Consider the following 11049-nt stretch of genomic DNA (forward strand, 5'->3'; position numbering starts at 1 on the left):
ACCCGTGGAGGCCAATCAGCTGCTGATAGTGCCTGCGCACGCTGTACATGGTACAGAAACAATTGGTTCTCCCGTAGCACTCTCCATACAGTGACGTTGTCAACGTTACCTTGTACAGCAGCAACTTCTCTAACGCTGACATTAGGGTTATCGTCAACTGCACGAAGAATTGCCTCATCCATTGCAGGTGTCCTCGTCATTCTAGGTCTTCCCCAGTTGCGAGTCATAGGCTGGAATGTTCCGTGTTCCCTAAGATGCCGATCAATTGCTTCGAACGTCTTCCTGTTGGGACACCTTCGTTCTGGAAATCTGTCTCGATACAAACGTACCGCACCATGGCTATTGCCCCTTGCTAATCCATACATCAAATGAGCATCTGCCAACTCCGCATTTGTAAACATTGCACTGACTGCAAAACCACATTCGTGATGAACACTAACCTGTTGATGCTACGTACTGATGTGCTTGATGCTAGTACTGTAGAGCAATGAGTTGCATGTCAACACAAGCACCGAAGTCTACATTGCCTTCCTTCAATTGCGCCAACTGGTGGTGAATCGAGGAAGTACAGTGCATACTGACAAAACTAAAATGAGCTCTAACATGGCAATTAAGCATTTCCGGACACATGTCCACATAACATATTTTCTTTATTTGTGTGTGAGGAATGTTTCCTGAAAGTTTGGCCGTACCTTTTTGTAACACCCTGTATAAGCAAAGAAGAGGCAGTATATTGAGATTTTTAAATATTGGTCTACAGGAGTCACTGTACTTAGCATGGTTTATTATTCTAACAATCTTTTTCTGTAGCCTAAATGTTTTGTTTGTACCTACGGAGTTCCCCCAAAAGATAATTCTGTACATCAGCAGTGACTGAATACTGCCATTGTACATTGTGATCACAGATGCACGGCTTGTATTTTGTGCGAGGATTCTTACTGCGTACATGAGTGTGTTTAGCTTTTTATTTACATGGTTAAGATGTGTCTCCAATTTTAGGTTTTGCTGAATATGTATACCTAAAAATTTTGTGTTGCTCACCGATGAGACAGTTTTTCCATCAATTTTAAAAATTCGTCTTCAGAATGTAGTTTCTGTGAATTGTGGAAATTGACTGTCACTGTTTTTTCATTATTTATTATTAGCTTGTTTCTTCTGAACCATAATAGGCTTTAGTCAACAATGACGAGTCAGCAGTAGAGACATATACATGTGGACAGAGGGAAGATTAGCTTGGTACTCTGACAAGAAGTAAGAAATGAAATAGAAGATAGGGAATGGTGGAGTTGAAGAGGAAAAGATGACAGACCCCAAAGACAGGAAAACTGAAAGCGTAAGGAATTGAATTACAAATGATTAAGTTGAGCATAATTTCTGAAGGACTTTTCTTTTATGATCACCTACTTAACTGTGTATACGACAATGCTACTATTCCAAGATAGGTGCTACGTACTTCTTCCTAAAGCTTGACACCTCTCACAAGACAAAAACTTTTTGGTGTGACCAAATTTGCCGTCCTTATGACTCCATAATGCTGGCCTCATCGGGCCCAGCCAATTGCTTAAAACTCCCATCTATCCTTGGGTATATCGCAGTGTCCTAAGACACATCATACAGTTAAATGCTACTACTTCAGTAGTCGGTATTCCTTTGGAAAATACTACGGAAAAACAGTGTCAAAGAAGGCTCAAGTTTTGAACAGAGATTTCTGCTTACTGGCAGTTTAGCTGCAGGCTAGATGCGGTTCGCGTCTGATCAGCCGTTGTCAGAGAGCATGGAACACTGTTCTCATGAACTCTTCTTCAACATGAAAGATTAAAGTCTGACTGCATTAGTTCACATGGACTGAATAGTTTTGTGTTAGAATATGCCCTGATAATAAACTCCAAAAAATGCTGCTCAGTTGAAAGTTGATAGATAACAATGGGTAGGACAGATTACGTCGCGAAATTTAAAAGTGAAGAAATGACACAGACGGCTAGAGGTCCGTGCGATTGCCAATTGCATTACACCAGGTGCGTACCATTGCAGGATTGGTTCTCTTGTTCATCCAACAGACTAGGTATATGGCCAAACCTTGCTCATCCTGTGGGTGTGATTCACTCTGTTTACGTTACTTATCACGGGATAGGCATGTGGTATGTCCCTCCAGATAAACGTTCAAATACAAATGAAATAAATCATGGTTACATCTTAAATTACCCTTCCACAATAGTTTCTTAACTCGAACATTATTAATAAACACTTAAGTAATTGGCAATACTCAAGAACTTACTCTGGCATACTTGGAATCCCACGAATTGAATAATTATCCCCATAATTCTAGCTACGAAGTAACCCATAGAAGCATTAGGTTCAGGTACCCATACACTAATTTACTAGTGCTGGCAAAACTCTAGCAAGTCTCTCCAATAAACTGATAATAACATAAATAAAACATGGACAAAATGAACAATAGTAAAAATAATACATCAACATAAGTAACTGGCAACCCATCATAGTGACACAAGCAGTGGGAAAACCGCAATAGAAGCAAAAGTACTAAATATTATTTTCTTTACACAAAACTCCCTTATTCTCCAGTTACATTTCATAGCAAAATAAATGTAAGTATTCTCTGTTATTTCGTTATGCCCTTGTTTATATTTCCATACAGATTGAAATGGCTTGGGTGTGTTTACCTACAGGAAAGCTGTTGTTGAGCTATGTCAACGTTATGAGTAATGCTGTGGAAGAATGCAGTGTTTTGTCAACATTTCCTTTAGAGAGGTTTAATTTAAAGTAGTTTTATGTCTCCTTCAGTTAACAGATCAGTAATTATTAAACATTTTGTATGATATTTCCTGTGTTGATTTGTACACCTTGTCTCATAATTGCGAATATTGGTGCTTATCAGTCTCCCAATCAATCGTTCAAGGGTATGATTGTTGTTCCTTTTGTTAATTCTCTTACCTACCTGCTTCCATATATTCATTATTGACGGCCCGATGAAGCTGATTGCCTCTAGAAGACGTCGATATGATGTACCTGTCGGCACTTTTGTTTTTAATAGAATTGGAGTCCATTGCCATATATAGAGTGTATAGGGAGGAATGTAATTTCCTTAGTGTTGACAATGTGTGTAAAGTTATACCAAATATTCATCACGAGTGGTTAAAAATTCTGTGGAGCTTGAGGTGCTAAGGTGCGACACGTGTCGCACATGTAAGATTGCTGAGTGCTGACAATACAGCTGACAGTATGGCTGCGACTGGTTCTAACTGGCTCGGCAGCTGTAATGGTGTCTGTGCACACATATGCCGGAGCTACTGTACTTCCCTGCAGGCAGAATTATGCCTTACGAAAGGCAAATAGAAGTGTAGATGGCTTCTCAAGTAGCTCTTTGCAGGTCATTGAACTTTTATCTCTCCCTCTTTACAACTCCCAATTAATACGTACATAAAGCATTCTCAATCTTGCTGTTGCAACAGATTAAACCTTAATTTCAGTAGTAGTAGTAGTAGTAGTAGTAGTAGTGTTAATGGAAGTAAAAAATGATCCCTTATAAAGTATAGATATTTCAGTTACTTCCTGCTTTTGCTATCATCGTACACTGCACTAGGTGACACGGTCCGAACGCCTCAGAAATGCGGAGAGTGCGGACTGTCTCAACAGTCGTTTCTTTTTGCCTGCAGCTGGAGACAATGTGGATGGCCAAGCCTGGTCCTGACGGGGGTTGGCGAGGCTGGCGTAGAACTGAGTAGGCCTTCGTATGTGGGTGGCTAGGTGGTCTCCTTGCTGTACATTGAGTTTAGTTCCTCGGGATGGTCACAAAATTCCTTCCAGCATTAGCATATGTTGTTCACATCAGTTATTCATGGAGGATGTTTTCAAGGAACTCAGATAACTCAACCGTTAAAATTCGTGAAATTATCATGACTCATTTATTCGCTTAGATACTCTGTCAATCTAAAATGAACATAATTTATGAATTTTTATACTTCTGTATTAATTGTGAAGATGACTTGGCTCTCTTAGAGATCACTTACTCGAAACTAGTGGCTAATAACTTCTGAACTGGACACTAATGTTAGGGTTGTTATTTGGAACTAACATTGACTTGGTTGTTACTTGACGTTACTGTATTGCACGTTGGCATTTCAAATTCGATCCTTTGGCTGACGTGTTTCCCACACAGCGGTCACTCACAGAATAAATATCACAGAAAGGGCCAGTTTCCTTGACGCCATATAGACCTGTTTATTAACTGCAAGAAAGGTAATACAACACAGCTGGAGTCTGGTCTGAAATTCCAATGTCTCCTACCTTTTGGCGGCATAGACAGTGTTTACAAGGAAAAAATTTTCTTTTCACTCTAGGTTTTGTTCTTTACTGAAAATTTGAATACACATCACGAATAGATTTCCTTTATTGGGTAAAACTAGTAAAATCTCTAGGACAATATTATGCGGGTGGATTTACTTTCATAACTATCTTCTTGGATTTACTGGTTATGCTACAACATAAGATTGCAGGTGGGGATACGCAGCTGGGTGCTTGCTTCAGCATAGCTGAGGCACGTGGCCTGCAGAACGAAGGGGGGGGGGGGGGGGTGAGGTGGGGTGAAGTGAAAGGTGCAGGTACTGCCTGTGCCAACGGCCGGAAGTAAGGGAGGTCGTGTCAGCAGTTGGCAGGGAGGGGCGAGGCTGGCACTTTGTAAACAGATTGTGCTTGACATTAATTGTGCGACTTCCATGTTGGTATTTAATTTACCGAAACACTTAGCATTATAAAAACTTACTTTGCTGTCTCTTCAACATCGCATTATGAAAACAGTAAGATAGCCCTTAAGGAAGGCTCCTTTCACTTTTAAAGTAACTTATTTGTTGTTTAACTTGGCTGTACATATTCTTGTTATTATCGGCGTGTAAATATTCAGCATATACATATATGTAATGGGGCTTATTTCTAATGGCAGGTAGATGGCAGCATGTTGTTACTGATCTACTGGCAGATATGGAGGTATGCTACTATCATCTTTTTATGGTAAAGCTTTAACAGCTGTGTTTGTGCACTATTCACTAAATCAACAGGTGAAGTGTGAATCCCTTTGACATATACCAGATTAGCTGATTCTTAGCTTAGCATGTTCTATTGGCAAGGACAACTTTCCCCTTAATTCCATTACCAATAAGTATTTGTGTTTTCAATTCTCGGCTGCTACAACAACATTACTAGAGACATTAAATGGCACAAGACAAAATGATTACAGAAACTTCAATCACTTCCATTAACATGTGACATCCTAAATTCTGTCACCAATGGTTGGAAATTCTTATGTCTGCTTTTAACTAACGTGCACAACTGAAATGAATATATAGTATGAACCATAGTTTCCGTCAATTAATGCTCTTGCTGCACGCAGGACTTTCGCAACTGTTTACATGTCATCACAGACGTAATTCTTGGAACGTAAATCATTGGGGTGCTTTGATCTTAGAGCATATTTATGTTGCAGTCTAGACAGTCGTATTATCTTCTTTCTTGCTTTTTTGGGTGGAACTACTGGCGTAATAGGCCTGGTTTCACTATTGGGCAGGGGTGGCTCAGAAACTTTGTACAACTTTAACCTGTCAAAATGATTGATCACTGTGAATTCTGCTAACTGAATTTCCACATTTACTGGTGAAGTAAGCCAAGTAGGTGTAAACTTCTTGGTTCTTCCCTTCTTTACTGCTGGACTGCGCAACATAACTAGGTCTCCTACCTTGTGCTTGGGCATTTTTGCTTTCTGATTATCCCTCTTATCTGTTGAGCCATGGCTTTTGTGTTATTCCCTCTCACTTTTTTCCAAATGGTTTCTAGATGTCAGGCCAAACCTTTCACGTCTTTGGATTTAAGGGCGGCCATATACAGCTTCGTAAGGGGAATATCCTGTAGCTATGGATATGGCTATTATATGCTTATGTGACGTATTGGACATACCTGTCCCAGCCAGTGTGATTTTTATTGACATAGTAAGAAAGCATGTGCATAACGGTGCTATGGACCCGCTCCAGGCGTCCGTCCACTTTTGGATGAAACGATGTCGTTCTCCACTTTTTGATTCGCAACAATCGACAGACTTATGTGAACAATGCGGACATAAAATTCGTGCCTTGATCTGTAAGTACAGCTTCAGGACTTCCATAGGGTAATATCAAATGGGTGACAAATGCACAAGCTACTGTTTCTGTGGACATATCTGGTATGGGAACGAGAATTAAGAAACTGGAAAAATGATCTATGATGTACAATATATATCTGTTATTCTGTGGACTCAGAGGGAAAGGACCAACAAAACCTGTGGCTACTAAAGCCCAAGGACATGTGGCTTCTGGCACTTTCTGTTAGGGTACCTTTGTTCTGGGTGGTAATGACCTCTTAACGCAGGGCAAGCAATTTTGTATGTACTTTTGTACATCTCCTCGTCTGCCTTCCCAGAAATAGCAGGTGCCTATTCAATAATTAGTGGTGCTAAGGCCATTATGACATGCTTTTAGGCTATCATGACATTGTGCTATTATCTTGGGACATAGTTCTTTTGAAATTACTACCCATTTACCCATTGGGTTTTTCGATACAAGATTCCATCTTCAACGGAAAATTCAGGCAGAGTTTCATACTTCTGACATTCAACATCTCTCTGTTGTGTTTCTCTCCATTCTTCAGTAGAAACATCTTTGGTAACAATTACCCTAACTTTCCAGCTTAATGCGTCGGCATTCTGATGTAACTTACCTGGTTTATGTTTTACTTCATATTCGCTCAATTTTATAGTCCAACAAGCTAGCCTGCTGCTAGGGTCTTTTAAGCTTAGCATCCACTGTAATGCGGCATGATCAGTGATGACAGTAAATTTTCTCCCCTACAAATAAAATTGGAAACAGGTTACACCAAACCTGAGCACTGAAAGCTCCTTCTCAGTGGTACTGTAATTTGATTCTGCTTTGTTAAGCTGTCGAGACACATAACCAATTGGTCGTTCTTCTCGATCCATTTCTTGTGACAGGATGGCTTCTACAGCATAATTGGAGGCATCTACCGACAGAATGAATGGCTTTTCAAAGTCTGGGTATGCTAGGACAGGGGCTCTAGTTAAAACATGTTGGATTTGTTTCATTGCTTCATCACATTCCTTGGTCCAGATAAAACTACCTCCTTTTTTCAATAATTTAGTCAAGTGCTTCACAATGGTAGCATAATTGTTCACAAAATGTCTGTAATAATTTGCAAGGCCTAGAAATGACTGTAATTCTTTGTTATTTGTTGGTGTTGGAAATTCCTTTACTGCTGTAGTCAAACAGGGATCCGGTTTTACATCTTCTTCACTTATTATATGCCTCAAATATTGTACCTGCATTTGAGCAAAGGCACACTTTTCCAGTTTCACACTCAAGTGAGTTCCTTTCAACCATTCAAAAACACCGCTCAGCCTTTCTGCATTTTCTTTGATAGTTTTAGAAAAAATAATAATGCCATCTAAATCATGTAGTGGATTTCAATCCGTGCAACAACAAATCTGCAAATGTGACTTTTCATGCTTTCCCGACGGATCTGTTGCAAATACGCTTCTCGGGTTTGCCGCCGGATCATATTGTGTAAATCGTACAATATTTCTTCGATGCAACTGCTCGACATCATCAGGTGGTGGTAGCTGCTGCTGTCACTGCTACAAGGTGCGACTGATGATAATCGCGCGGCGGCGTCGGAATTTATCATGACGGGAGCAGGCAATACGCGTGCGCGAGAACACGCTCATAGTTGGAGAAACCGGCGCTCCTGGTGCCCCCTACTGGGAGCTGCAGAAAGGCCATCCACGCATGCGCTTTGGGCAATAACGGTGCTGCCGGACGCCCCTGCGGATAAAATTTGAACTAAATCTCAGCTACGCGTTGAGTCACTTGAGGAAATGGAAGTTCTTATTTTCCCTGTAGTCTCAGATGCTGACAGCCTACCTGGTGAGCTACAACACCTGAGAACGGCATTCCAACAGAATGGCTATTCCGAAAGGCAGATATGCCATGCATTCCGTTCTCAGCAAACTCGACGCAGGGATGTATATGAAGATGCGGAGGCACCCACTGCAACAGCGTTCTTGCCCTATTTTGGTGGCATGTCTTTGAGAATAGAAAGAATCCTCAAAAAGCATGACGTCAAGTGTGTTTTTAGCCCACCAGCAAAACTGAGGAATTTATTGTGCTCTGTCAAAGACGATCTTGGCCTCAGAAAACGTGGCGTGTACAATATCCCATGCCAATGTGGAAAATCTTATATTGGACAGACATGCCGAACCGTGCAAGAACGCTGCGTCGAACATCATCGTCATACACGCCTGGGGCAACCTGATAAATCAGCGGTAGCGGAACATTGCCTGGACACGGGACATTGTATGCTTTACGAACAGACGGAAATTTTATCCCCAGCGTCATCTTTCTGGGACTGTGTTATTAAGGAGGCCATATATATTCACACGGCGGACAATCTAATCAACAGGGATGCAGGTTTTCAACTGAGCGCCACCTGGAATCCAGCACTGGCTGCCATTAAATCAAAAACAGGGAAAATAAGAACTTCCGTTTCCTCAAGTGACTCAACGTGTAGCTGAGATTTAGTTCAAATTTTATCCGCAGGGGCGTCCGGCAGCACAGTTATTGCCCAAAGCGCACGCGTGGATGGCCTTTCTGCAGCTCCCAGTAGGGGGCACCAGGAGCGCCGCTTTCTCCAACTATGAGCGTCTTCTCGCGCACGCGTATTGCCTGCTCCCGTCATGATAAATTCCGCCGCCGCCGCGCGATTATCATCAGTCGCGCCTTGTAGCAGTGACAGCAGCAGCTACCACCACCTGATGATGTCGAGCAGTTGCATCGAAGAAATATCGTACGATTTACACAATACGATCCGGCGGCAAACCCGAGACAATACGATCCGGCGGCAAACCCGAGAAGCGTATTTGCAAATCTGCAAATCTTTGAAAAGTGGTGGGTGCATTCCTCAAACCAAAAGGCATTCTTACAAATTCATATAATCCTGTATTGGAGGGCAGCATGGAGGGTAAAAATCGTAGAGGGAGACCAAGAGATGACTACACTAAACAGATTCAGAAGGTTGTAGGTTGCAGTAGGTACTGGGAGATGAAGAAGCCTGCACAGGATAGAGTAGCATGCAGAGCTGCATCAAACCAGTCTCTGGACTGAAGACCACAACAACAACATAATCCTGTCGGTATGACAAAAGCAGTTTTATGGCAGTCCTGGGGTGCAACAGGGATCTGATGATATCCGGAGCATAAGTCAAGGGTGGTGAAATACTTGCAGTTACCTAGATGGTCTAATGTCTCGTCAGTGCGCTGTAATGGATACATGTCTGGTGTGGTTACTTGGTTAACTGCCTGCGTATTGACACACAGATAGGCTTTCTCTCCATTTATGGTCTTTTTCGTATGATAACCACGAGGGACACTCATGAACCCAAGACTGAATGTTTGTGATCATTCAATTTCATTTCCATACTAAAAGTTAAGTCCAGGTATTTGTATGAGTTGGTCGATTCCAACACTGACTCATTGATATTGTAAAGATGACCCAGACAGTAGGGGATTTTACTTTATTATATTAGCTTTCAAAAGTTAACTTTATTTTTCCTGTTACAGCGAAGCCTCAGCCGGCAGCATCGGCTGCCTGTAATTTTTCCATTCCACGGTCCAGCAACAGGAAGTCAGCACCAAGGCAGGCAATCTCGATTACGTGCCTCTCTCATGTGGTGACAAAGTAACGCCGCCCCAGGCGTTGCTTACCAAGCCACACTCTGGAAAGTTCCATTGCCACCCCCGCGGGTTTCTCAGTCCTGACCAATCAGGGCGGAGAAAGCCGCATGGCATGATGAATGTACCCGGCCACCAGTCGCTGGGCCCGCACTCTTGGACACGTACCCTGTAGCAGTGAACATCTCCCACTTCTCCTGATGCTGACATGCCATGAACTTAGTTTTCGCAGAAGGAATGCCGCTCTAACTTGCCCGATTGGCAGACACCAACTTTCGTTAGCTTCACGAACTATATTTCACCAAACAATACGCTCTGGCTCACCCTCGCCTCCCTAGGCCTGATGATGTGATCCTTCATAAGGCAAAAATGGTCAATAAAAGACCTATTACATCTACTCTTTTAATCCTTCCTTCACACCCACAGCCTTCCCATCCAACCATCCTGTACATTTGGTGTCAGGAGTGGGATCCATTCCCATAGTGACTTTGACGCTATTTCCAAAGCTCCTGACAAAACGCCGAGTATTTTGCACATACAATGTGCCAATCAGCCGCCCATATGGATGACCGCCACCAGCACGTCACCCGCCGCCGCCACTCTACCACACCGCTGCCACCACCACCAATGCGTCGCGCCGACTCCACTACTATGTAAGTCAGGGCGCTGTTTTGAACAGTAACATCATGAGTCATCTGCCACTGGATTAGGAAACTTTGCGACCGTCCTTTTATGTAACAATTATTTTTTTTGGCCACTAGTGTCCCTTAAATTTGTAAACATGCCGAAGAAAAATCTCAAGGGAGAGACCCCCCTGAAGAGGTAGCTGTCTTGCAAGACCCGCTCGAAGCCATAAATGCACAAATGAACCAATTGTTCACACAAAATCATGAATTTCTTGAGCAAAACCACATCTTGAAACAGATGCTGGAAGCCAGTGTGCAACCTTCAGTACCTGTGGCTAGAATGCCTGTAACCAATGTGCCATCAGTGACACCTAATACTAATTCTGTCACTAATGCGACTGCCACAATATCAGCTAACGTGGTAACTATAAGTAATTTTCCTGCAGCTGATTTCATTCCCACCTTTTCCGGGAAGTCCCACGAAAATATGGCTATGTTCACACAGAATATTTGCACTGTGGGTTGCACTTGTGCCTGGCCAGATGATCTAGCCAGATTAAAGTTGACAGGGGAAGCTCAAATGTTTATAGAAACAGTGGACGAACTGTGCGATACGCGTGACTTTGAAGTTTTGGCCCACGG

Source organism: Schistocerca americana, chromosome 5, assembly GCF_021461395.2.
Source record: "Schistocerca americana isolate TAMUIC-IGC-003095 chromosome 5, iqSchAmer2.1, whole genome shotgun sequence".
NCBI lineage: Eukaryota > Metazoa > Arthropoda > Insecta > Orthoptera > Acrididae > Schistocerca > Schistocerca americana.